General features: G+C 41.9%; 1 protein-coding gene across 2 annotated transcripts in view; it reads left to right on the top strand.

Annotated features, from left to right (window-relative positions):
• Positions 1–26,263, top strand: part of LOC119655363 (sodium-dependent serotonin transporter) — an 89,182-nt gene that overhangs the window by 21,736 nt on the left and 41,183 nt on the right. Inside the window, exon 1 of one of the 2 annotated variants that reach the window (XM_038061221.1) lies at positions 1,135–1,851. The exons of the other annotated variant lie outside the window; for it this stretch is intronic. The gene's annotated coding sequence lies outside the window, so the exon portion shown is untranslated. Of the gene's footprint in view, positions 1–1,134; positions 1,852–26,263 lie in introns of those variants that run through there. 2 annotated transcript variants of the gene reach the window in all.

Below are 26,263 nucleotides of genomic sequence, written 5' to 3'. Positions count from 1 at the left end.
TTTTCTTCAAAATAAGAGTTAGGCGAAGAGAGGTGGACTTACCAGTTTCAAGCAAATAGAGGTTTGGAAGACCATCGTAGCCAGGTCCGACATTGGCATCTTAGTTAAAAGCTGATCCAGCTCCGCGGCGCAATACTTTATAGGAGTTCCGTGGGGAGAATGAAGTGAGAAGGAGGGGCTTTTACATAGTGATTAGAAGTCTGACATAACTGCATGGCAAGAGGCAGCAGTAGGTTTTGAACCTTTCCACTTTCCAACGTCAAAAAAAAACAGACAAACAGACAGTAAACCGATTTTAATAAGGTTTTGTTTTATATAAAACCTTAAAAATGTCCCTTACATTGAGGTCTGCAGCGAATGATCTATTTCCTCAAATGCTTGAAAATTTATCCTTATTTTTGAAACGATGGAAATCGCTGCTTAGTTGAGGGAATACTTTACTTTAACACTTCCTTAGAGGACAATATTTTATGTGACGTCTGATAAGTTAGGCTTAGAACAACATTGCCATTCTTATTGAAGAACGTTGAGTTTTCGTCAATTTAATTGACATTTTTAAGCTTGGGTTTTTTTCAACCGAGATATTCAACAATTTTCTGCAATGCTCTGTGTCTCTTCTTTGCTGTGGTAATTGTTGCATTCGGGGAGTATACTTTTATTAGCTTCTCCCAACAATGGCTATGATTAGGGCATCACTTTGTTTTATAATATGACAAGGAAGAGTCACTATTTGCTTACTAGGAGGGTTTTCCCTGGCATCGAATTTGCACGTTCGAACATATAAACAAACCCCAATTCATTCACACTCATTAGGTACTATCCATACATGCATTGCTATGGGTGGGTATCAGTAGTCATGAAACCCACAATGTGGTCAAACTTAACTAGGCATTGAATAACCGATTTGGTTTCAATATTTTCAATAAACTGCTCATCCATGCTTGGAAAGACTCTTCCAATGTTTGTTCGGAATGAACCTGAGCGACGCAATTATTCAGAAAGTAGTTCGAGGGTTAAATACGATATGATGATAGCGAAACTGATACATCTACCACGGTTGACTGCATCCCGCTCTTTTTGTTCCATTTTCCACAAATAACAGTAGAACATTTTTATTCAGTATCAACTCGTTAATCACTCGGTTGGTATCCATTGAAAAGTGCATTCAAATTTGCTTCATTATTTCCACTTAAAGTATTTACACCAATTTCGTAGTAGTCGCAGAATGTGTACGCATGCGAGTGGCATTCACCAATGGCCGTTTAACAAAATCCTTTTTATTTGAGTTGGCTACCAACATTTTTTATTCATGTATAAAAATCCTAAGCATCGGAAAGGATACCACATGTCCTCTTCTTAGTACATTCGATCATCCGTTTAGCTAGTGAGTCGAGAAGTCGGGACTATACCAACAAAACGCAAGAATAAAATGTATCCTTTTTATCCTTTTCTACTACGTTTAGTGATTGTACGTTAGACTTTCATTTCGAGTAGATTTTCGGATGCGCTGTGATTTTTTTCCTTCTTCCTTCCGTCTAGTCGCGAAATGTTTTCGTATTTAAAAAGAAGGAAGCCAGAACCAAAGTTGGCAGTTTGCTTAAGACGATCCTGGCGGTAAAACGGTTTGAATCCGGAGGGCTAAGTGGTTAGAACGTTGAGCATAAAGAAAGTGTTAATGTAGAAAGTGTCTTAGAGTCTACAGTTGAAGAGTTACTCCTTGCAAGTGGTTTTTGTAGAGATTTAAGTGCAGGTTCAAAGTGAGTGCTGCAGGTGATTAGACAAAACTAAAAATGTGAATGAGGCTTGTGTAGGAATCGCATCGGAAGTCCTGACCCCGTTCATGGTCATAAAGTGAGTTCAACTTCTTTGTAATTTTTCAAGTTCACAATTCAAAGGAAGAACAAAGGAATCAAAGGCTACGTTGTTATCAAAACTCGTCTCATTACCGTGTGAATAAGGTGCGAGGACGATCCATCGCTTTTTGTACTTTTCTTCTTCTCTCTCCAGGTTTTCAGGTGCTAAAATTGAATTTATTCCGTCGCTTTTGAACTAGACAATTTTCTGATATTGTTCATAGAGTTTATTGACGATTGATTTATTTTTACAATGTCGTCACCGTTACGCATTGTGAGTATGGAAAATAAGGTGAATTGAAAATGGGGCAATGGCATTCTGTGTCGCCGTTAGTCATAATCCTTTCGTGAGTACTCTCACTGTAAATAAAGTAGACAATCTTAAATTTTAGATGATATCTTGAAGTATCGAAGTAGAAATGTTGTTAAGAGTTATTTCAACCGGTCAGGAGGATGTATCTTAATTGTTTAGTTACGTTTTAGATAGACTACAATGATTTCAAGAGCGTTGAAGTATTTGATTGTCTGAAACATTCCATCATTAATTCTGTTATGAAATGTCCTGAAAATGTAAAGGAAGCTTGCCTTTAGATTATGCAAGTGACTTGGAACTCTGTGAGGTTTCCACGTGGATTTCATAGACAGAATTATATGTCTTTCGTAGGTTATTTTTATGAGGACCGATTTTATTTCAAATAAAGGGTAAAATGGTATGAAGGATTTTATAACTTTCTTATGTAATAAAATCTAGAGAAAAGCATTTAGAAATGCAAGCAGTTATTTGAAGCCCGTCAGTACCTTATTTAGTCCTGATGGTTTACAATGTTTTAAATCGAAATAACAAACATTAGAATCAACCTATTATAGTTTCGATGATATTTGTAGGACTTGTATACACGTTTAACGTTTATGGTCAATTTTCTTTATTTGACCAAATACCGTATTTCGGAATTCAGCATTTATTTGAGGTATTTTCCTTATGATATATTTTATTTAAGGAAATAAACACTGTGAGAGAGCACAACGGATTCTCCTCCCATTAAATAACTACTGAGAAAGGGAACAACTGATTTCCGATATAACGGGCGGAGTAACTGATTTTCGAAATTCTGAAAGAATCATTTGGTTCCCGAAATATGGTATTTGCTCAAATAAGGAAAATCTTACCCAAAACAGGGAAAGTCCTAGTTTTTTCCTTTTTTCCTTCACTTGAAGGACTGGTTCTCAAATCACTCTAAATACGGCTATTGTGCCGAAAAAGATACAGATTGTCATTAACTTTTATGTACGTAAAGTTAGTCTCATTGTCTTTTATGAGAATGCATGAAATTCTGAAATAATACTTTGATAGGAATGGGATGGAAAAGATGTGTGTTCTTATCGAAAGTCGAAGTTATAAATATAAAAAATAATTGTGAGTCCTTTGCGGGTCAGCTTAAAAGAAAGAATGACCGGAAAATTGTCTTTTTTTTTAAATTTTGATTTTTATTTTTTAATTATGAAAAATATATCAAAATTACTACTTATTCACTATAAAAAATCTAAATTCACTGTTGAGTTCATAAGTGTTAAAAATCAGGGTTTTCCAGAGATTGAATTTCTTAATACGTTATTGGATTTTTTTTAAGGCGTTAAATACCTCGGATCAACGCTATCAGCCAATAGAGAACTGCGTTATGAAAGTGCTTCACGCATTAACGCAACCTGGATGAAGTGGCGTTTCATAACTGATGTTCCTTGTGATCGACGTATCAACGAACGTCTCAAATCTAAAATTTACCGCAATGTCGTCCGTCCTGTCGCCCTTTATGGTTCTGAGTGTTGGCCGATTATAAAAGACAATGGCGTCTTGAGGTAATGGAGACGAAAATGTTGCGTTGGACTAGTGGGGTCACAGGTTTTGATCACATCCGAAATGAGGTGCTCAGAGGTGGCAGTGAGGAAGACGGGGCGGGGCGGCAACCATGTCGACTGAACTAAAACCAAGTAGCCGAGGAGGACCTCCATAGTGGTGGCACCGGGAGACGCTGTATTTACTTTGGCTTGCGGGCCGTGATGCAGTAGGCGAATGCTCCAAAGGCCTAATCAGGGCGATCAGACGCGAGTCTGCACGGGGACTCATCTGAAGTGGCAATTAGTTACGAAACCTTACCAGGGGTATACTGGCACCATGGGAACCGGGATAGCCGGGATACTTCGGGTGAACTCCCGTTGTATGTGAGTACAGCTCGGTTATTTGCGGTTGGCCCCCTATGGGAGGCTTCATGGGGGTTGTGGTTATGCTCAAGCGAGAAAAGACCTTCGGACCTAGGCGTGGTATTGCGTTTCAACGCGGATGTCGTACTCCTTAGTTCGGTAGAGATTTAGGCAGTTGTTGCATCCACCGGTATTAATGCTAAGCTATGCATTTGGTATAGACTGGTACCGTTGTTGCTTGTCACAGCGGGGCTCTGATTGTGGTCACATAATCAATCCGTGTGTTACGAAGACCGTAGGACCACTACAGGTACCTACGTAAAACACTCAAGGACTCACATCCGAAATGAGGATATCCGCGATCGTTATGGAGTTGCACCGATCGTGGAAAAATTGCGACAGAAGTGTCTTCGATGGTATGCTCACGTAATTCGTGCTAACGAGAATTCACTTGCCAAGATTGGTCTGAACATTGAAGTCGATGGTAAACGATCAAAAGGCCGGCCGAACCAACGGTGGCTTGATACCCTGGATGGGGATTTTAAAGCCTCAAGATTGCACGCAAATCAGGCATTCGAGGGAGCCAAATGACGAAACCGATCACGACGAGCTGACCCCGCTTGTGAACGCTGAAGAAAACACAGAAGAAAAAGAAAAAGAAGAAGATTGAGACCTTTTTAGAAAGGGAGAAAAGAATTAACTAAATTGGGTAGAATTAAAAGAAAACTTAATTTCAATACATTTATGTGCCATTGAAGCAAAATAGCAACTTTACAGTACACTTTCCTTGGTAACCTTTTTTTGCTCCGGCCTACACTTCGAGGAGCAAATGACAACATTTCCTCCCTATTATAACAGGTTGGGCACTGTCTGGGCCTTTTGTAATAAAAATTCAGATCATTTCAAATAAATGTATTAAAGCAAATATTCCACATTTTGTTCGAGCACAGTTTGTCTTTTTCTGGGTAAAACCATAATTCTATGAGCATTTCTTTTTGAAAAGTTGGGTAACATGATCATTATATGCCCGTTTTCAAGCCGATTTTGGTCTCGAAAGAGAGTGTTGTAAGCATTTGAGCAGATAATACTATGCTGTAGATAAATTATGATTTCAGCTAACGTTTTCCAATTTTTGCTGAGATATCAAAGGTGTCCATGGTACGGCGTTGTTATAATGAAAACCTTCCCCGTTGTTCAATTTTGATCTCTTTTTCTTCACTTGCTTGCTTTAACCAATTTGTTTGAGCTGCGGACAGAAGATATTCCTGGCAATTCCGATGGATGAAATCGTTCCAATCCCATGGAACACATAGCGTCACTTCCTAGCTGTCCACCCCAACTTTCTACAAAATGTGTAGAAAAAGTTTTGTGGCTCGCACACAGACGTTGGGTTTATATAATTTATTTCACTCAGTTATGACTGCTTATGTGAGCGCCCTGTTCAGTTTTTTGTGATTTCAGCCCCCACTGATTGGTGAATTAAGGCGAGGCAGGCCTGCGAAAAAGGGGGGAAAAGAGTGATTCCCTCGGGTCTGAATTTTTTTTAAGGGCCTGATATAGACATTTTCATAGGTTAACGGAGGCACCAAGTTTTCCCTTTGGATTTTCCGCAAAATTTTCGACTCGGGTGCTAGTCTTCCTTCTATGGCTATCCACTTTCATTCTTGCTGTTTTCGTCAATCTTTGAAGCTGAAAAAAAAACGTGCTCATCCAAATTCGAATTTTCTACCAAAAACTTTAACGAAAATGAAAAAAGTTGACAAGTTTCCGAATTAAAAGTTGAATAGTTTGTCGTATTTCGTTTCGCTATAATAACTGCACGTTCCTTAGCACCGAACGGACCAACAAACCAGAAAATCAGGTCCATTGGAATTTTCATCACCATCAACGGCGCAACAACCGGTATCCGGTCTAGGCCTGCCTTAATAAGGAACTCCAAACATCCCGGTTTTGCGCCGAGGTCCACCAATTCGATATCCCTAAAAGCAGTCTGGCATCTTAGCCTACGCCATCGCTCCATCTTAGGGAGGGTCTGCTCGTCTTCTTTTTCTACCATAGATATGTCCCTTATATACTTTTCGGGCTGGATCATCCTCAACCACTCGGATTAAGTGACTCGCCCACCGTGACCCGGATTTTATACACGACTTGACGGTCATGGTGTCGCTCATGGATTTCGTCGTTATGTAGGCTACGGAATCGTCCATCCTCATGTAGGAGGCAAACAATTTTTCGGAGAATTCTTCTCTCGAACGCGAAGAATTCGCAATTTTTCTTGCTAAGAACCCAAGTCTCCGAGGAATACATGAGGAATGGCAAGATCATAGTCTTGTACAGTGAGAGCTTTGACCCTATGGTGAGACGTTTCGAACGGAACAATTTTTGTAAGCTGAATCAAGCTTTGTTGGCTGCCAACAACCGTGCGCGAATTTCATCATCGATTTTCGACCCTAGATTGTAGAAATTATCAACCGTCTCAAAGTTGTAGTCTCCTATCTTTATTCTTCTCGTTTGACCAGTTCGGTTTGATGGGGTGTTGGTGGGTTGGTTTTTAGTGCTGACGTTGGCACGATATATGATACTTTGTCTTGCCTTCATTGATGTGCAGCCCAAAATCTCGCGCCGCCTGCTCGATCTGGATGAAGACAGTTTGTACGTCTCGGGTGGTTCTTCCCATGATGTCGATATCGTCAGCATAGGCCAGTACTTGGGTGGACTTAAAGAGGATCGTACCTCTTGCATTTACCTCAGCATCCCGGATCACTTTCTCGATGGCCAGGTTAAAGAGGACGCGCGATAGGGCATCTCCTTTTTGATGTCCAATGGTCTTGAGAGTGATCCTGCTGCTTTTATCTGTCCTCGCACATTGGTCAGGGTCAGCCTAATCAATTTGATCGGGATACCGAATTCTTTCGTGGCCGTGTACAGTTTTACCCTGGCTATGCTATCATATGCGGCTTTGAAGTCGATGAAGAGATGGTGCAACTGATGTCCATATTCCAACAGTTTTTCCATCGCTTGCCGCTGAGAGAATATCTGATTTGTTGCTGATTTGCCTGGAATGGGCCAATGATGTTCTGGGCGTGGGCTATCTGGCCTAGCCAGATGGAGGAGAATATCTTATAGATGGTACTCAGCAACGTGATACCTCTATAATTGCTGCACTGTGTGATATCTCCCTTTTTATGTATGAGACAGATACTGCCTCGTTGCCAATCGTCAGGCATTGATTCGCTGTCCTATACCTTGAGCACAAGTTGATGAAGCACTTGGTGTAACTGGTCACCTCCATATTTAATTAATTCGGCTGTAATTCCATCGGCTGGCCTCTTCTATTTTGTCAAATCCGAGTTCCATCATGGTGTTTCACCCTTCTTTGGTGTCTTGAGTGGACACCTCCCTTGGAAAGCTTCTCTCATGCTAGTAGTCTGGGTTGTATGCTGAATTTCAGCAATGGATTGCATTGGATGATGCTTCTCCCAGAAATTGTAACTCGGGTGCTCAGTTTTGTCTTCTAGGTCGCTCAATTTGCCTGTGGCCCACGAGTGTTGTAACGTTTGATATTCTCCACTCTCTGACAAGGGCCAAAATGTCAGGGAATTTCACCGTGATGTTACTGACCTCTCGCTTGACCATGTTGAAGAAAGAAGGAGGACTTTTTCAGCATATATGGAGGGTGTTAACATCACATCATGCTATTATTTGGCATATTGGTTGGAATGCCCCACTGGGAACTTCGTCTACGTCATAAGGGAAATAAGCGGAGTACTATAGAATTTCTTTATCTCACTGTTAATTTTTTATGACCACTTTGTTCGTTCTGGTGTCACCATCACATAGGTCGTTAACCAGTATAGCTTGGAGGTGTTTTGAAACCACCATGCAGGAGTGGGGTCTATCACTTTCGGCATTGGCATACTATAAGTCAGCATGTCGGAAGTTTAAGCCCATAATTTCCCCACCAACTACCCATGGATGAGACATATATACATGACATATATAGATGTCTTGCAGTTATTGATTCGCCGGCTGATAAGGACAGTCGGGTGCGTTTTACAATGTTGTAAATTTATTTGAGAAATATGGCGCTTCATTTACGATTCAGATGAAGATTCCGTGGGCTGCATGTCCTCTTCGAATGGTTTTAGGATCCGACACTTGTAATGTGACGGTCCTAAGCCCGTAGCAGAGTTGGCGGCCAGTTCGTTCTAGAACCTTCTTAATATTCGGTTCAGGAACGCCGATAGCGGGGAACAGTTCTCAGTCTATCGGCTCTTTCTCCTGCTTTGCTGCCTAACAGCGTTCAGGTAGATGTGTGCTACTTTTCTGGCATTTTCTGGAAGCCAGAGGAAGCACGTTTTAAACGATGGCAGCTCGGGGACCCTCTTTAGAGTTCGCGCGCCCCTTTCCACACATCGATGAAGAAGGAGCAGTACGGTCTTAGCTACTCGTTCGTGCTATCGTCGGCAAAGTTTATCCGTAACGTTTTACGTTATACACTGAGCGAAAATCCAGTCTTCACAGCTAGAATGAGTTTCCACCTAAGCTGGTCGCACTGCTAGATATCGTAACCGGTGGATCGATGCATCATAAAAAACCCATCCCCCGACTAAAGCCCGGGGTCAAGAGCGCTGACAGAAGGGAATTGCTTCGGCTCGTCCGTTAAGGACTGGGTCCTAATTGGTTTGGAGAATCTGAGTCTAGACCTATCTATGTATATAGTTGATAAAATAAATGAGTAGCATTCATTGAGTTTTCCTGCTTGAATTGTTGATCCTTTTAGTAGACTCGTTTTCAAACTACCTTGCTGCATGCGACCAAACTCAACCAACGGCTCCTATCTACCAAGTAAACTTGAATAATAGGAGTATGAGGAGCTTTCTTCCATATTGAAGTAAATATAAATATTCAAATTTATCTATCTTTATATTGCGTTTTTCTATAATTAGTGAAATATTAGAAATTTTTTTCGAATTATGTTATTCTGTGTCCACTTTTTCACTTGGAATTCGATGCCTTTCTAAGTATGGTATGAACTCAGCTGGCTGTTTGTTGGCTTATTACTTTTATACTCGCGTAGCAAATATTTACTAATATCAAATTTTCCAGGTCGTGTACCTCCTGCACGTATGGACTGATACACGTACTTTATGAGAGCATGGTTAATTTCAAAAATTTCCTCCATAATGAGAGTTGATTGCCCCAAAGTAGAACAAAGGAGACTAACGAGTATAATTAATTTCTGGGAGTGATTTTTCGCTTCTCGTAGTCAAAAATGATAAAATGTGTTTGTTTTGTTATGAAATATCCTACCCCCGCCGTTTTGTTACTTTTTAAACCTTGTTTGGATGGTGGATTATGAATTAGAAGGGGCCATTTTTTCAAGAGAAGAATTTCATTCCAATGGGTAGTAGCTACCCATTAGTATTCATTTTATCATGATATATTTACTCTAGAATTAACTATGATACTCGAATTATAGGTCTGAACAATTACCTACGCTCTAGACATGATTTGAAGGTGTTCAACTCCCTCGTCCCTCTGAAGTAGCTAGCATTTTCCATTAGAGGTGCTCGTTTCGCTCTCCACGCGGTATAGACACTATTCAACGATTATCTTTGAGCCTAATTATTCTCATCACAGATAATGTTATGCATTTCCGGCCGTTGAAAACCAAGTGTCATTTAGTTTTCATTTTGAAGTTTCCAGCAAACTTTCGACAAATCAAAATATGTGGTAGGAGCTGATTGTATAGCCGAATTGGTTAAATATGGAGGCGACCAAGTGGTTCATCAACTGATGCTCAAGGTGTGGGACAGCGAATCTATGCCTGACCACTCACAACGAGGCATTATCTGTCCCATACATAAAATGGGGGATATCAGGCAGTGGAGCAATTATAGAGGTATCACGTTGCTGAGTACCATCTATAAGATATTCTCCGCCATCTTGCTCGGATAGCCCCATATGCCCAGAACATCATTGGCAAATATCAGAGAGGCTTCACTCCAGGCAAATCAGCAACAGATCAGGTTTTTTCTCTGCGGTAAGCTATGGAAAAACTGTTGGAATATGGACATCAGTTGCACCATCTTTTTATTGACTTTAAGGCCGCCTATGACAGCGTAGCCAGGATAAAACTGTACACGGCCATGAGAGAATTCGGTATCCCGAAGAAATTGATAAGACTGACTAGGCTGACCCTGACAAATGTGCGAGGTCAGATAAAAACAGCAGGATCACTCTCAAGACCATTCAACATCAACGAGGGTCTATGACAAGGGGATGCCCTATCATGCGTCCTCTTTAAGCTGGCCCTAGAGAAAGTGATTTGCGATACAAACGTAAATACGAGAGGCACCATCCTCTTCAAGTCCACCCGACTACTGGCCTATGCTGGCGATACTGACTTTATGGGGAAAACAACTCAAGATGTACACTCTACCTTCATCCAGATCGAGCAGGCGGCGCGAGATCTGGGGCTGCACATTAATCAAGGCAAGACGAAGTACATGGTGGCATTGTCAGCGCCAGAAATCAGAGAACGAACAACATCGAATTGCACTGGTCAAACGAAAACTATAAGGATAGGAGATTGCAACTTTGAGAGCGTTGATAATTTCTCCTATCTAGGGTCGAAAATCACAACCGATGACAGCTACGATGATGAAATCCGCGCACCGTTGTTTTCAGTCAACAGAGCCTATTTCAGCTTACAAAAACTGTTCCGCTCGAAACGTCTCACCATAGGGTCAAAGCTCTTACTGTACAAGGCTACGATCTTGCCAGTCCTCATGTATTCCTCGGAAACCTGGGTTTTTAGTAAGAAAAATTGCGAACTCTCGGCCGCGTTCGAGAGAAGAATCCTCCGAAGATTTTTTGGCCCCCTACATGACGATTCCGTAGCCTACATAACGACGAAATCTATGAGCGATACCATGACCATCCGGTTGTGGATAAAATCCGGCTCAACAGGTTGTATCACTTAATCCGTATGGATGAGGATGATTCAGGCCCCAAAGGTCTATAAGGGCAATATCTATGGTAGAAAAAGAAGACGAGGCAGACCCTGCCTGAGGTGAAAGCACAAGCGTGACTAAGTAAGTATGTAATCCTAACCTACGGAAATATCCAGCGTAGGCGGTGGCATGACATATAGTGAAAAAGTGGTGAATGTCAATGAACTTACACCTAAATAAACAGATAACACAACATAAAAGAAAATAGTACTCCGTACTGGCAAGCAAGGAGGTGCGAGTTTTTAGGTAACGGTGAACAGGATTGAGCAAGGGGTTTAGAGTAAAGGGCAGTCCTTTCTTGTGGGTAGTAGCAATCCGAGAAAGGGCTACCTTTTACGCGATTTGGACCTGTGCAAGGTCAGTCATCAAAGGCGGGAAGGACGAAGAAGATTGTGGGATTGAGGGAGCTTAGATTGTGGAGCTTAATTGGTAGAAGGAGTGACCTTAATTGAGGGGAGGAGTTAATGTTTACAGAGACCTCATATTGTACAGGCTAATCGATGTTGGGTGGCTAAATGTAGGCTTGGTAATATATAATGAAAAAGGTGATCTACACCTGCGCAAGGATTGACTGCAGAAGCAGTGGCCCGATGTGGTTAACCTCTATGAAAGCCCGGGATTGGGCTTTGATAAAAGGAGAGGATAAAAGAGGGAGGGGAGGCGTGATGGTTGAGAGGCGCCAGTCAGCCCAGTACCTCCGCTCGCCCAACGAAGCGTTACGCGTAGCAAGATTGTTTATCAGTGGATTAGGGTGGGATAATCATTTCTTCAGTCTGACGCGTGACAGTTTGATCATAAGCGAAGTTATGGGGCAGAATTTTAGATTCAACCTTCTATATTTGGCCGTGCATTCTCTGAGGATCGTCCTTCTGAAGCGTTGGAGGACTTCGGCTACATTGGGTGATATGGTGGCCCATGCTGGGAAACCATAGGTCAGGATTGGTGGAATTACGGTTTTGTATAAGAAGGTTTTAGTGGCAGGAAACAGTGTGGTTGGCTACGTGTAGATAAAGATTTTTACTTTCTGGCCTTGTGCGCCAGTGGCACTTCCCGTTGGGGTTTCTGAAGCAAATAACCTCAGACTTAAGAGAATTAACGGTGAGGGCCCACCGCCTGAAATACGCAAGTACCCTATTGGTTACGCGTTTGAGGGGAAAAGAGAGAAGCTAGTGAGGGCCTGGGCTTGAAAAGTAAGCCCTCTTTCGAGACTAAATCGAATGCCTTTTCAAGGCCTTAGGCGCAGGCTACGGTGCATTGCCTATTTTCCAGGTGATTGAGAATGTGGTCTTGAAGGTAAAGGATAGGCTGTTCGGTGGATCTGAGGTTTTCGAAGCTGTGTTGGTTAAGTGAAATGATAGTAGTAGGATACGTTCGAAAATGTTTCCAGTATTGGAAAGAAGAGGGGTAGGCCTCATATCTCCATTTCTTAGGAATAGCTATTAGGAGAGCTGCTTTCCAGAATACAGCGAAGTGTCCGTTATTCAGTGTAGTTGTTGAGGAGGATGATAAGTCATTAACTGATGGTGGGCGCATACTTCTGCAGGATGAAGTTGGAGATACCGTCAGGACCCGATGATTTTTTATTGTTGGGAGGTAAAGAGGGAGGCGAACGAGCTGATTCTGACTATATCACCCGGTTGGGGGAAAAGGGGCAAAGGTAACTAAATCTTTTATCGTTAACAGTAGTGGCGGCCACCGAGTTCCAGATGAGGTGTGCGGGCGATTTGCATTTGAATAAGTGGCTGAAGTAGTCTACGCAGGCAGATATTTTTCCCTCAGGGGAGTGAAACTGGAGGTTTCCTATTTTAATTGGGGAGTGGTTGACGTAGAGAGAAGATTTTTCCTTCTAGCCAGTCGATTAATTATTGAGGAAATTTGGTGAGATTTTTCGTCAATTGTGGTTTCGAAGGCAAAGTTGAATTTCCAAATGTAAGTGGCTATTTCTTCGTTAGAGTGAATGCGCGATTTGTCCAGGAGAGGACCCAGCGCACTGGATAAGTTGCGTTAAAAATCGTCCCAGTTTGTCAGATTGATGGATGGAAGGAAGAATTTGCTGTAAATGCATAGATAGACTGAGGGCATGGTTGTCGGAGTGAGCTGCCAATGAGGAGCAGTTAGTGACACATTTTGAGAGATTGGACGAGATTATAAAGGCGTATAGGAAGGAAGACCCTCAAGGAAAGGATGACACTCCCGCTTTAATGATATCTGCGCTAAGGAACGGGCCTGCCTGGAACCAATCGAAGAGCACTTTGCCGTTTTCGTGGTTAATTGAGTCGCCCCAAGTTACACGACTGGCGTTGGGGTCACCGCCGAGGAGGAAAGCGTTGCAACTGGCCGCAATTTTCTTGTACCGTCCGGGAAGTAGAGAAAGCCGATTTAAACTCGAAGGGTGTCTCTACCCCTAACAGGTAGTCTGATTACTGCTAACAGAGAGTTTGATGCATCCGATGGGATAATATTTGCTTTTAGTCCTGATCTGACTAGGATGACTGTGCCTCTATCCGCGTCACTGCGGAAACTAATGTAACCGGCAACATGTAGGTTTACATTGGGGGCTTTTCTCAGCCTGGTTTCGTTTAGAAGAGCGAGATTAGGGTCAGTTTTCTTGAGGAGTTTATGGAGAACGAAATGTTTATCGTTTGATATGAGTGAATTCGTGTTGAGTGTGAGCACCTTCCTATTGGTTGTCTAGCAATTTGAAGAGGAATTGTAAGCGCCCTTGCGGTTTATCTTCAGGGGTAGACGGAGGTAGTTATGATAGAAGTCAGAGATTGTGGCCAGGCTGAGAGTCTCAATCAGGGGAGAGTCTTGTAACCAGTGTTAATTCCTTGAATTCCGTTGTCACGTCGTCAGAAGTGTTTTCATGAGCGGATATTCCTTCTCTCCTCCTTCTGGGTGAAGGAATGCTCTTTTAGTTTGCTGATCTTAATTAAATGGAGAGGTCTCTTGTGGGCATTGGGACAACTGAGACGGATTTTGAGCATGTCGACCGGCAGGTTGGTAATCTTATATTTAATTGTTTTGTCAATGATCTTGATAACTAGGTCCAGTGGCCTGACACTGAAGCCGTACAGGAATATCGGCGGAAGAAAATGAATAATACTACTATCCTTAACAACCGCGGGTTGGTCGAGTCGGCAGATTTCGAAATTCCGGGACGTGCGCGCGTCGTTCCTCGGGGCAATGCTCGTTGTCTGAGAGAAGATGGTTTTTATTCGCTGGGGCCTCGGTGTCCGCGATGCCCGAATTCGTTTGTTTCCGCTTGAACGGGACAAAGGCTGAAGAAAAAGAAGAAGTGGTGTTGGTGATATTACTTTTGTTATTTTGAAAATCATGCAAAAGGAAAGATGTCATCCAGGCAAAGGAGCAGCGTAATATATTAAACGAAGAGTCAGCCGTGTATTCGATGATAATCTCCAATCAATCGGCCTTCATGCCATAAGGGCCTTTGAAAATTTTTGTGGCTATCTGTACTTTTACACTTCTGAAGCTCTAGTATGAGATTTCCTTTCTGAGATATCCAAACATGGTTAAAATTTGACTTTTTCTCTCAGGTTGGTGAAGCTTTCCTTCACCATGTTTTGGAATGATGATCAACCTCATTCTGACTTTTTATTTTTCTGAGTTGTCTTTCTCAGGACTTCCATGTTCTCACTTTAAGGTTCACTCCTTCCGCAGTCGATGGAGCCATTTGTTTTTTGCGGGTAACTTCAGACACGGTTTTCATCCAAGGGTACGCTTTTACCACGTTCATTAGTTTGTTGTTTGATTGATTCATTTTGGGTTTTAAGGGCTGTCACTTGCATTATTTGGTTTACTTCCCACTAAACGTTTACACGCTTCTTTAATCCTGGTCCCTTCCATACATGAACCTGACTCTCGTTCTATGTTTTGGTGAATGTTCTCCCTTGCCTTGATGAATTCGCAGAACTTCATTACTTTATCACCAAACTGAGATGAAAGCTGCTCCCCTTTGGTCATTTCGTCCAATTTCACCCTAGTAATTAGTCATCGGAATGGTATCCTTCCGGCTTTCTTCCACTATAGTCATGCTACTCGGAGGCGTTCCTTTCATAGCGCTGCTTACAAAATAAGTATGTAAATTGTTGGCTGATCCCAGGACCTTCTGCAATATGGTGTTTATTCTTCTCTGAAAAAGGTACATTCCGTTCCCTCATTTGAAAAAGTGCTGACCCTATTTTTGTTGATCTGCTCTAATTGCTTTCGTGGCTAAGATTTTTTGGAGTTTAGTTCGAGTTTTACATTTAAACCCTCTACCCCCATAATTTATAACAAGTGGGAGAGGGAGAGATTTTAGATTCTAAATCGCATATTCGCGCTGACGCATATTCAAAATATCTATCAATTGCAGCTGAAAATTTATGTTTTCATCCTTTCTGCATCCCTGGAACTTTATCAAATTTTGTAAATGCATCTTCGAAACCTTTCTGGAGAACTAACAGTATGCTAACTGCGAACTCTTTCAAGGAAACTGTGGAAGTTCTTCTATTTCCTTTTTGATTTTTATACGTACATAGATTGATAGATGAGATGCAATCTCGTGACTAAATTTCAACCTAACCCCCTTCGAGTATAAATTCAATTGATATCCTTGAGTTTATTCAAAACACATACACTTTCAATCTAGATTAAAACGTCTCCTTTAATAGGCTTCCCTTAGGAGAGAGCGTAAATGTCCTAGAACGCGATAATTAGCCTAGATACTGCTCCGTAATATTTCATTAAAATTGATTTGCCTAATTGAAATCATCCCTTATTGTTAGTTGAAAATGGTCTCAAGAGATCCGGTAATATTATGGTAATAAAACTAAGCGGATGTTAGTGCCTGATGCTTCCCATGCAACAAGTAGGTTTGCATTTCCCTTTTGTTCGGAATTTAGTTTCACAAATTTTCGTTACGACCTAGTTATTTCAACCAGCCGAGCTATGGGGATGGGGTTGTTCTAGGAATTGGAATATATAAGGCGTAGAAAATATCAGCAATGAGTCTTGAAAATTGCACTTTACAAATAGGAAATGAAATTAGCAGGCAGGAAATATCTGAATGACTGAATATTTCATCTAGCCGCGTTCAGAATCCGGAGTCATAGAATTTTCCGATATTCTAGAAGCATTTAATCTTTTCACAAACTCTGATTTTTAATTTTTGGCACTTTTGGAATTTCCAGGGAAATGTCTTAACAAAAGCGAACCCTTCGTAATGGAAACTCAGCAAAGATTTTGGTGGTGGAGATTGAGGTTTTTATCTACAACTTCCACCTTATAAACGAGGTTGACACTCAACAACCACAGCCAAAATCCCATAAATGGTGTGCTTTATTGAACTAGACAATAAATCAGCAGGATATTTGGGTGAGGTAGCAATAGGTATGTAGGTGTTCGAAGGTAGCATGTGGAGCAGGTTTCCATACCACAACAAAACTATGGAAAGTCTCCCGCTCATAACATATTAGTTTTGCTGTAAAATCTGGATTTTAATTTCATTGTATGGTTTGCTATGGTGGGTGATATTCGTGGTGTGTTTGCAAGAAACAAGGAAGGGAAAACGAAATCGTACTTTAGAAAGGATCTATTGAGATAGTTCTTGAGTTTTGAGCGAGAGTAGAGAGTTCAGAAAAAAGCCTCCGAAATCTCCGAGGATGAGTTCCTCTGACACGCTGGCTTGCGGTTAAAGGCTTTCTTTAGGCACATCATGATAATGTAGGGAGCAATCGCGGGATATGGGTCACCTTGAAAGTACCTCAGTTTCTAACAAAGTTGGCTTGATAGGATAAGCGGCAAAGTCTGCATGGGATGGAATAATAGCCGAATCAGATAGTGATTTGAACCTATCGGAATTTTCTTTATTTTCCTATCAGAATACAAACCTGGACTTATCAATTAGATTTTCTTCATAACGTGGTGGATCTTCTTAGACTCCAATTGCTTGTTTCCCAGAGTTCATCTTTAATATTCTCCGGTATTGTTGTTTCCCGGCTGCATTAGTCTGATTGCATCTCTGACTTGTGTGGTGCTGATAGGTGAAACAATTTCCAATGTTTATTTATCTATTTCCGAGTTATCACGAATTTTCCATGGTGGATCTCTTCGGTTACTCAAACCAATAATGCAGAAAGCGAATCTTCTGATCGTGCAACTTGACAGCCGCAACTGCAGCACAATACCTAAGTGTACCGTCGGAGGTTATACTCATGTTCTCCAAGGAGCTCAGAAGTGATACAGGCTCTCCACCGAGAGAGTAGAAAAAGGATGTAGCAGGGGATTTGAGCGTGTAATATGCCCAGTAAATTTGTTGACGTTTAAAGTTCATTTGTTCAACGAACACCGGCGTATCAGAGAATCCAAGTTTGTTGTTTGCGTAAATTAGGTATGGGCAAGTGAGGAAAGAGCAAAGGACGTTAGCAGAATAGTAGGGACCTCCGGGGAAAGGAGAGACGGATTGGAATGAGCAACCTTGGAAAGAAACTATGGAGAATCATTCAGAAAGGTAGGAGACGAGCCAGAGAGTTTGGAGAGTAGTATGTTGCGGTTGAAGGAATCATTCTTCGAGATTTTTGCTGAAAATTATGCTTAGTGGGAGACAGATATATTATTTACAGTTAACTAGAAGGAGGTTAAAAAGCCCATCGGGGCTAGGTCCGAGAAACTCTACCCAGGAAAGAGAAAGAACAGGAACGGCGGGCGATTCAGAACAAGCTGCACCTAGAAAACACACAGAGTAGGTAGAAGGCGAGAATGTAAGATTGCCGGATTGTGTGGGGAATTGGCAGTCGAGCTAGCAAATTAATGAAATTGGGGAAGGGTTGAGTAGGGCTACGGGGATTGTGAGCTTGGAACCTAAACGGCTTGAAATCACCAAGTGCTAAGGAACTCTCGACGCTCATTAGGTACTGCTGATGCTTTTTTTAATTATTGATTTTACATTGCACTGCATAGCATCCAAATGAAGAGGACTCCTTCTGTAGTGCGATAATAGAGCCTATGCAAGTTGTGGAAATTTGTCCGAAATATAGTTGTGATGTGGCTGTGACCGCGTGCTGGTAGATAACCAAATTGCCACGTAGTAGAAATATCTGATTTACTTGGTGTATTTATTTCAGCTTCTAAAAATTAGTTAATAATGATCTTGCTGGGAGTTCTGATTACCCAGTTCGTTGGAGACCTCTTTGTAATGCCAGAGTCCACTTTCTTCGCTTCCCTTTTGATGTACTTACAGGTTTATTGGTTGCCCAGAATTTTCTCCTTCAGATACGTTTGATAGGGGCAATATTTCACATGGGGATTCATCACGTGTCACGGTTGATAAAACGATTGCCGGGTTTCTTCCTTTCCTTCCCACGTAATTAATTATGTGGCGGTTTGGTGCCAAAATAGCGAAGTGAATGGCCACTGCCGAAGGATGACGATGACGGTGCTATATGGTATGTTTTCGCCGTCCATGATAGTAACGAACTAGAAGAAAATAGTCAACGTGTTGCGGCTATAGGTCAAGTATTCACAAGTACATAGAAGGTCGTAAGTGTTAGGAAATCAATGATACATTTACCTCTTCCATTATGTGTCTCAACGTCTTTATCGTCATTGCCACGGTTCCCATCTGGCTTTCCGTTTATATTGTCCATTGAGGTGGGGCTCAAGAATATACTTTGAGTAGACGACGAAAAGAGATAGAGATAGTGGACTAGTAACTTGAAAATATCTAAACCAAATACGAAAAGAGCCCCCAATCGGGGTCCCAAAATGCTTCCTTCCTCCAACTTGAGCAATGGTTCCAGCGATACTTTTCATCTATTGGCTAAGTATCCTCATCTTGCGTTGAGTAGAGTACTATTGGGCTGTACTAAATGACGATTGGCTGGAATTTAAAGATGTGTTGAGGCGATTGATTGGATTTAAAGGAAGAAAACCGCAATCGAATGCAAGGCCGTAAGGAGTTCTCCTATGACTATGATAAGCATATATTATGAAAAACATGGTTCAGTATCCCAAACACCTACCGTCGAAAATGAAATTTGTAGAAACTTTCTCTCTCTCTCAAAACACGATTTTCTCCTTCGGAATTTTATTGGCGAGTTTTGAAGCCATCATTCGGTCGGTGAAGAATACTGTGCCATAGCTTTGCGACATTTCGCTAGTCTTCCACTTTGTCCTGGTTGGAAATTCTACAGCAAAGTTTTTCATGAAGTTCGGCTTGTGTATGGTGAAGTCCGTGGCGAATTTCCAGTGTTCCCAGGTACTTAGTCTAGGAAGTTACTGTGGTGGTAGGGCTTCGCTGTCCAACATCCGGACTCACGTAACCTGACAGCACTGCACCCTGCAAGGTATTTAATGTAGAGTTCTAGGGAGGAAGCGTAGGAGTACATTGGGAGCATCTGCCTGGCAAGACTGCAGAGCCCTGATCGCAGCTGCGCCCGGTCCCTGGAATCTAATTAAGCTTCGTTCTATTGGACTTTTGCGCAGCACCTGCCACTACACAAAGGAGCAGTAGCTAAGGATAGACGTACCAGCGCTGTGGGCATTCAGAGAATCATCTTCGGCCGGAGAGTCCATTTCCTTACGAAGGTGCCCTTGCGGATGTTGAAGGGCTTATAGGCCTTATTAACGCTCAGTTCTATGTTATATCTCCAATTCAGCTTTAGGATGTAGAATTACACCTAGATACTTTAGATTGGAGGAAAGAACCAAACTTTGTTCATTTAGCTGCGGGAGGCTGAATTCGCGTACCCTTGGATTGGTGGTGAATACCACCAGTTCCGTTTTGGTTGGATTTATACCGAATCCGCATCTTACGGACGCAGGCGCAATTTTCCCAACGCTCCTTCCATGATGACACCATTCCTGTCAAAAATATCTTCAAGTCGTTGGTGTAGGCCACAATTTTCACCCCGCTGTCCAATATGCATACAATTTTGTCTATCGAACCCGAGCACCGTACATATGGTCAAGTGGTTATCTAGAAGATTATACTAAACTTCTTAGCATAGATATTACCGAAAACCTAAGAAAGAGCTCCCATCGTATGCTGGATGGCATTGGTACTAATGTTGTCGAATGATCTCTCTCTATTCAGGAAGGCAGGTGGAGTATAATGGTTGTACTGTAGTGACCGCTTAAACAAAGGTAAGCGTGCTGAGATTTAGAGAAGGGCGTTCTCTCTCTAACCATCCTTAAGTGGATGTCCAGGATACGCGGATTGATCGAAAGTATTTTGTGGATTTATGATCACGCCTGACCGCTTTCGGGTGTATCTTCAAGAATGCGACACGTTTCCCAAAGATGCCATCTGGGCCTGGAGATTTACATTCGAGGAAGTTGCTTGTAACTCAGCCGATTTTATCCTCGGTAATTACTGATTTGCTAGTCACACTACTATTCTCACACGACTAAGGATACTCTCCAAACAAGGCTTTTACCCACAGTCCTCCTTGCAGGCGAGGAAGTGCGTCCGAGCCGACAGCTTCAGAGTTTCACCAGGAAATTCCGCCCAGGAGCTTGTTGTCCATTTTTTGAGATAGGATGGGCTTCTATGTTCGTTGGACAGAATCTTACTATGTCTTGTAGATTCGCTGCTTGTTTCAATGTTCTGACAATAATCTAACCAGGACTGTATCTTCGCAGTATTGATGGCTGATTTGGACTTCTGCAGCCGATCCACGGCACGAGACTTTACAAGCGGTTTCGAATGCCTTTTTCAGAGCCCCGACTTTTGACTCCGTGCCAATCTTACTTGTTAAGCGAAGAATTTTTTCTTGATAACTTGACTAAACTTCCCCTTGTTAACCTTCCTGGGGTCTCTGACAGGGTTGGAAACCTCTGCAGCGAGATCTAGACTGAAAAGTATCTAACTCTGATCTGAGAAGGATCTTTGGTCAGACATTCTCCAGTTCTGCACCCTAAAAATCCCATTATCGGTTAGTAGGGTGATATCAAGAACTTCCTTCCAACCGTCAAAGTTCAATAGATTTGTTTTAATAACAATATCACGAATCACCAAACCTATCCAAAGCATACACTTTGCATTGGCGTCGCAGTTTACCAACAGGTTGGCCTTCTTTGCCGCGATGCTGGGTCTCAAATGTTGCAGTTCTTTTGGCGGAGCTGCTCAAGCCAAGGAGATATACACGTTGTCCGCTTCCGTCTGCTCCAGCGGTTAGGTCGCTGGCACTCAGGTTGGGACACAGAATAGCGCGCAGGATACATGCTCTAGGTCTGTCCCGATCAGGGTCTCTTGTGCTAGTCAAATTGTGGAATTTGGTTGGAGCTCTTTGATGGTTCGGTCTTGTCCGATCGAGTGCTTCTTCTTCCTCTAGGAGTATTTTAACTGAGGCACACTTCGCTGTCCAAGGAAATTTTAAGGTTTTGAAGGCGCAATGATCCATTGGAGATTATCCTTATCCATGCAGATCTTCGGCAAATATATGCGAGCGACTGATCTTCTGGGGAACTCATCGTTTGGGATGACACACGAACCGAGAAAGTCCTTGGAGAATTCACCCTCGCATGCTATAACATGGAACCCCCGGACCACCACATTGGAATTAAATCTCGTTTGTCGCCCAGGAGATGCGCGATAATCATTTCCGAAGTCTGGCTTCGTAATTTTGCTCAGAATAGGTATGGCTTTTCGGAAGTGGCTCTTTAGCAGAACTCCAGTAGACCTCCGCTTCTTTGCTGGTTTCCGGTAACCGACATTCTTGCAAACTTTTGCTTTTGGATAGGCCTCCCACGTCGATGGTTTCAGGTCAGGAGTACTTTGGCTGGTACCCGCTACACGCTTCCTGCTGGAAACCATTAGTTCGTCTGCCACCTTGATCTCCCCTGCGGTTGGTCTCAGAATGGCAGTGCTACGGCTGGTACGAATTGTACTGCCCTCGACGGCTACCGTCTCCTGCCTGGATATGCCTGGCATCACCGTCTTTTCTTCTGTTATCATAAGTTTTTTATTTTTTGTTGGTTCCACTAGTAGTCCCCGAAACTGAAGGTGCCTAAGGAATTCAGAGTCCCCATATTAAAGACGGAGCTCCCCATTGGAAATGCAGCCCTTGGCGTATGATTTTCCTTGAGTTATTTTAAATAATCCTTTTGGGTTTACTTGATTACCCATTCATTTGTAATATTTGTAACAGTTCCCCAAAAAATGGCTTATCAAATAATTTGGACTGCACTGCTATTTTCGTCCTGAGACAGCAGCAAATATTTCTGATTTACTCATCATTCCTGATGTAGGGCTAGCGCCTATGTATATTCGCCGCTCACAGTAAGTATTTAATCAACAAGTTAATGCTAAATATGAAATTTACGATTAATCCTAATTTTCCATGATTAACGTACATATTTGCGTGCCAGGCAGAAGCAAGCTTTAATGTTTGGGGAGCAGAAAGTTTCAGTTTGTCCTTTCGTGTTTGTTTTCTCTGTCCACCCCCTTTTATTTATACCGTTGGGAATGTAAGGGTTATGATATTTTCTTCGTACGGGTAACATGATATTTAATTGTTGCTTTCTGGTGCTATGCGATACTTATGATATTTCTGGTACTGTTGCTTGTTTTTATCAGGATTCCTTTGTCCGATTTTCGAATGGTCATCAGTCTTAGTTGTATCCTGATTCTAGATTTCTTGTTAGTGGTATCAAAATCAATCACTGCAAGCTAGTGGTTCTTAAAAACATTTCGATCATGGGAACATTTTGTTCATTTTATTCCTTTTCCATCTACCATCTACATACTTGTATCTAACAACAAAACGCCAATGACGAATTGAAAATGTTAGGGGCTTTCTATCTCTTCCTGGCCCAAATGGATTAAGCAAAGTGGCATTAGAATAGTTCCGGAAATTAGAGGGATATTAGATCATTACTTATAATTGCCCATTTTTTGACTGCACGATGGGGACAGACTTATGTATGTATATAAACAAACTGAAGGGACCGAAGTTTACATGGATTTGAATGCGCCTACAAATACAAAGGACCTGGCCATTTATTTTCCCCAAAATCATGCTTCCATAGATCTACATACGTTAAATTTCAGTGAGCGTTATTAAAACGTTGCGTAACTTTTAATGGCGCTCCGTACTCCATTAAATCTATTGAATTCTGTTGTGATTTATATTGCAGATAATATGAAATATACGTAGCATAGGTGCCTTCTTGGGGGTGGCTTTTTCACGCCTTTCTTATCTTGATTTAATGAAAATTGATAATAATCGTGACAATAGATGATGAGCACGGAAGCATATTTCGCACGGAATAGACACGGAGACAATAATTTTTTTTTCCATGCAGGAGTTGATGAAGTATTCAGTTTTTTATGGCCAATTATTTGATAGATTAATCGTAAAAGTTTTATTTGTAGCGTTTTGGCATAATTTCCGGTGCGTTAAGTTTGGGGGTGGTAATATGCTATTGGTAATTTGTTTACAAGCCTGTAATCGTAAAGATTGTGTGGGAGATTTATTAAGTAGAAATTATGCGTACTTTTGGAAATGTTTTATTTTTGTATTATACATAGTAAAAAGCGCCCTGTGAGTTTGGGTTAAAGATTACAATTGAAGTCTTCCCTGCTTGCCGTAAAAGGCGACTAAAAGGGATAGACTAGCAATCAGCAAATGTTGAAACTTTATTGCTGTTGAAACATGATCTCATGCCGAAGACCTTTGGTTATCAATTAAACGGAGTTCAAGCGAGGCTTCCTAAAGGTGACATCGTGATTGTGATGGGTGATCTGAGTGCCAAGGTGGGATCTGACAATACCTTGCTCGCACGGAGTGCACGAAGAAGCACGGTCTTGGTGTCCGCAACGACAATGGTGGGAGGTTTGAGGATCTCAGCAGCTTCCACCGCCCTGTCATTGTTGGCACATTGATCGAGCACAAAGCCTGCCATAAGGTCAATTGGATTTCAACTGATCGACATCGCACGAGCAATCAGATTGACCAATTGGCGATCGATCAGCAGTAGATTTAGGAGTTGCCTCCTCCTGCGTAACAAGAGAGGTGCTGAGAGCGACTTCGAAAGGTATGAACACCTGATGGTTCCCACTTCTCGTAGGATTCGAGTAGAGTTGAAGAAGGGAATTATCGTTATAATTCTGAAGAAGGGCATCTGTTTCGATTGGGGCATTTATAGAGGTATCTGCCTGTTCCCCGTCGGACGCATCAAAGAACATCTCGAAAGCTTGATCGAAAGAGTGCGGCTGGTTTCCGCTTCGGATCCTCTTTCGTTGATCACATCAACATACTACGGATCATTTAGGACTAGTGCGCGGAGTTTAGATCTTCGCTTTACCTGCTCTCCATTGATTTCTAGAATACTTTCGATTGTGTTTCAGGGAGAGTATCTTTCGTGCTCTATGCATGAGAAGCATTCCAGAGAAACTAATAGCTATTATCAGGATTTGTGATGCCACAATATATGATGTGTTGAATTAAGGTAAGATCTCAGAAGAATTTGATGTCAAAAGGGAAGTCCACCAGGGTTAGATTTTCTCACTGGTATCGATGACGTTTTACATGCGGCCTTGTCCGGAGGACGTGGAGGAATTTAATGGACGATGACATCTTTCCTCGAATATCTTGACTATGACATCTGACATCTGTTTACTCTATACCACATCGTGGACCTTGGTAAAATAGTTCTGGATTTGTCAAGAAAGGCAAGTAGAGTTAGGTTGAACATAAACACCAACAAACCCGAAGTTCTCAGTGTGACGGGTCATGATACATTTTGCATTAATGGGCAGAGCATCAAAAGCGTCGATCAGTTTGTATATCTAGTAAGCGTAGTCTCCGCTGATGATTTCACTGATCTGGACGCTGCGCGGCGCATTAAAAGTGCTAGATCCCCTTTTGCCGCCTTGTCTGAAATTTGGAGATGCAGTTACCTCATCATAAAGATCAAGTTCAGACTGCTCTGTGCTAGTGTTATTTCTGTGTTGCTATATGGGAGTAGCACCAAGTAGCAAACGAGAACCATATATATAATCATTGCCCTTTTGTGTCACCGTCAAATTCTGACTGGAAACAGATATTTCGCGGAATAATGTAGGGGTTTCAAAGTATTGAAACATGGAAGGGGGAATCACATTTCTCAATAGTAAAAGGAGGAAACAGAACAATTATTGGATGGGTAAGACAACACAACTGAGGAAAGGGTTATTGGCGATCCCAGCAGTGGTTTTACATATCCTCCTGACAATGGGTTGTCTTCTGGCGGAAATCAAAAGAGAAGGTTTCTTTTGACTCTTTATTTGAGTACGAAAAATCTATTGCAAATTCAAAGATCCAGTATTGGATGACTTCATGTTGTGTACCTCAAGGATTATGTCACGACGCTGGTTTTAGTGTAAAACTAAGCAATAATTAATAACAATAAGCGGTAGCAAGCTTATGAGGACATTATTACACCATATGAATGGGTTTTAAGGTGATTAAAGTTATTTGATAGGGGTAAAAAGGTGTCTGGCAATTCCTGCTTTGGATAATGATGGTGTTGAATTCACCATGAAGTGAACGCTCGGATGATCCAACATGCAAAATATTGACAAGTTCTTTATTTTAGATGGCAACGGAGTATTAGCATTTGATGCTGTTTCGGATACAAAGCAGCAGGGTGTAAGATCCTGGCGTTCTTCCAAAGATATAGGCGATTACGAGCAAGTCAAAAATAAAGACAGTACTGGGTCTTTTCATCAAAATCACCGTTTGGTTCACAAGTAATTCGTATCTCCTGGAAAAAGGAAGATATCACGCAGTGCAGCAATTATAGGGGTATCGCGTTGTTGAATACCATCTACAAGTTCTACTTCGCTACCTTCTTAGGCCGGATAGTCCCGTATGCCCAGAAAATCATCGGCCCACACCAAAGAGGCTTCATTCCAAGCAAATCATCCACAGATCAGATTATCCCTCTGTGGCAAGCGATAGAAGAACTGTTGTGATATGGTCATCAGTTGCACAGTTTTTTCATCCACTTCAAGGCTGCCCATGGTAGGATAGGCTGGGTAAAACTATACATGGCCATGAGAAAATTCCGCATCCGACCAAATGGATAAGACTGAGCCTAACCAATGTACAAGGATAGAAAAAAGCAAGGGGTCACTCGCGAGAACATTCAACATCAATAATGGTCTAAGACAAGGCACCGAGACAATTGAAATTACCGTGGTGACTACTA

Source organism: Hermetia illucens, chromosome 4, assembly GCF_905115235.1.
Source record: "Hermetia illucens chromosome 4, iHerIll2.2.curated.20191125, whole genome shotgun sequence".
NCBI lineage: Eukaryota > Metazoa > Arthropoda > Insecta > Diptera > Stratiomyidae > Hermetia > Hermetia illucens.
The sequence above is the reverse complement of the archived record's forward strand: the minus strand, read 5'-3'. Positions and strand labels throughout refer to the sequence as shown.